Here is a 2,915-nt window from a genome sequence, read left to right on the forward strand (position 1 = left end):
TGTAATGGCTTACCAAACCTACAATTTCAACGTGATTTCACCAGATAGGCCTACAAAAAGCAGTAAAAAAAAAAATAATAAAATGAATGGACACAGACATAATTACGGTTATAATAGCCTATATTTCTACCATTTGGTGATCACTAGGAAGAGAGAACAGTGGAGGCCAAACACTGAAATCAATCCGTTGAAACAGTGCCATCACTGGTGAAACACTGGTCATTACAATTGCTCTTTCTAAAAGGTTAAAATTGGAACAGGGGGTGTCACTCTGCCAAACTGCTTGCGTTTGATCTCCTCCTGTGGCGCTATCGCTGAGGTAGGCCTATGATTTAAGTGTTTGATTGCTCATTCCCAGATTCAAATACTCTTTAAAAGGGATGTATTGCCCTGGCACCGAACAATACAATTAAGATATTCCAAAACCAACTTTACTATTTGATGAAAAAAAGGGAACATTTATTATTATATTATTAAGGCCTTATTGATAGGCCTTCATTTGAGTTGCTTTTGACATAAGAATGGCTCTGACATGTCCCTGCACCTCAATCTGAAGGGTTTATTAAAAAAGAATGATGTTGTTACTGCTACTTTAATCACTTATTTGTTTGCCTTCAGAACACGTATGCAGAACATTTCTAAAATGGTAGGACAGAAGTGTTCCATCTGGAGCTGTCATGATGAGCCTCATGGCCAAGATGACAAACAGCCCAATAAATAAACTACATCCTATATGTGAGCCCAGGAATGGCATTTATCTCCCAAATGACCTGTGTGTTGGAATGACCCCCTTAATTGTAAACTTGATTTATAGGATTTATTTCAATGCCATTAAATATTATTTTCCATGTTTGTGGATATGTTGATTCTTACTTTCTTCCTATATATATATATATATATATATATATATATATATATATATATATATATATATATATATATATATATATATATATATATATATATATATATATATACATATAAATATAGTGATATATAAAGATTTTAAATATATGTATATTGTATGTGTTTGTATAGATACGATTTTTTTGGGCTTGCCTTGGTGATATCTTGTTAATTGATTAAATGGATTTTAAATTCTACATTTCTTCAACACGTTTGAATGTTTTACCCTGATTAGATAGCCATTCAGTTAGTGGCGTTTGCTACCCTCTCTTCTTGTTGGCCTACAAAGGCGCGCAAAGTTCTTTGGTCAAAAGCTCCAGACACAATTGCTAATGTGGGTTATAAAATGTTTAAAGTTGGCATGGAGAAATGTACAGTATGTATCTTTCTATTAACCGCTAATAAAGAAAATGACTGCAAACCCTTTAATGAATTATCAAATATAATTATCTCATTTTATATTTTGGACATTTTTTGGACAACTTCATTTATTGGGGTCATGAACTCTGTGCTTTGTGACGACGCAGCCAAAAACTTTTGTATCCCGGCTGCCAAATCCAATTAAAGAAACCACGGGTGAAAGGTGGTTCCCTTGAAGGATTGGGAAAAGTCGGACTCACACCATTATACTTCCATCATAGTTATTGCTTAAAAGGCGGATCCATGAAATATCATGTAATATATAGCCTACTTCTCCACGATTTACCTGACAAATTTGTCATTTTCTTCGCCCAGAAGAGGGCACTATAACTCTTATTTTGGCACATTTTGAGTTGAATCCTTTGCGTATATTACACAAAAACAAAATAAACACAAAGAAAGCCTGGTTTATAGGCAACAATTATTTTAATATTTTTGTACCGACATATTCATGCCTCTTTCTTGCATTCCAAATGTTTTTTTTATAAAAAATAATTTAAAAAAAACTCATCCTGTGTAGGCAATATTGCTGCTTTTCTTGACATGCGTGAAACTCATCCATCATGTATTTACTTCCAGTAAATACATTATGTATACATTTATGTTATTTCAGAATAGGCCAGCCGGAAGAAAGCGGAAATGTCACTTCATCTCAGACATTTGGTTTCATCACATAACATGGGGCACCGAAGTGCATGAGATCTTCTCACGCTCCAAAGGTGTAGGCTATAACTACACCTTAAGAACTTTATTATGAGTCCAATAACCATGAAAAAAGTTGACCCTTGCGAAAGTATTCATGGCTGGATAAATCTTTCTGCAGTTTTTATATTGTCAATTTGTCATTCTTAAGGGTGATATGCTCTCTATATTTCCAAGTGTGAGCTCAATTCCCAGGGATCTCATGTCTGATGGCGTCCACCTAAATCGCGTTCATCTCGAACAGCTGGCTGGCAAACTGTACAAAGGAAATTTAAAAGCCAGAAATCGGAAAGAAGTGATCAAAAGAAACGAGCCATGTTTCACATTGATCAATGGGTTCACTGGAGATCAATAAGTTGCCCTCCGCACATCGCTTACCGTGTAGTGTGTTTCCTGGTCACAACAAACTCATACCCAAACCATTAGCAGTGCCTCTGGTCTAAGTGGTTTTGAAACAGCTCCACACACTAACAGCAGATGCTTGGAATTTATGATCCCCCATTACTTTTTAGTGCCGCTGCCATTGTGCGTGAAGGTTTTAGGGGTAGGACATGCTGTCCACGTCCACCGTGGCGGGCCCTCCGGAACCTGGAGCGAGGAAGTTATGATCAATGGAAAAACAAATAAAGTTTAATTAAATCTGTGCTCCGGTCTCATAATGGCCTTTAGATTATTTTCACCCACTGGTTCCATAGTTGACCAAAGTCAAATTGTTTAATCTGTAGACCATTATAGTTGGCCAACACATGTATTGATCTTAAAAAATACATTAAGATATGACTTACACGAATATGTGGACTTTTTAAGCAATATCCATTGACTTTAGGTTAATAACGTATTCTTACAATGTGAAAAAAAAACACTTTAGACCAACATTAATATTCTTT

The sequence above is a fragment of the Gadus chalcogrammus genome, chromosome 16, assembly GCF_026213295.1.
Source record: "Gadus chalcogrammus isolate NIFS_2021 chromosome 16, NIFS_Gcha_1.0, whole genome shotgun sequence".
NCBI classification, from domain to species: Eukaryota; Metazoa; Chordata; class Actinopteri; order Gadiformes; family Gadidae; genus Gadus; species Gadus chalcogrammus.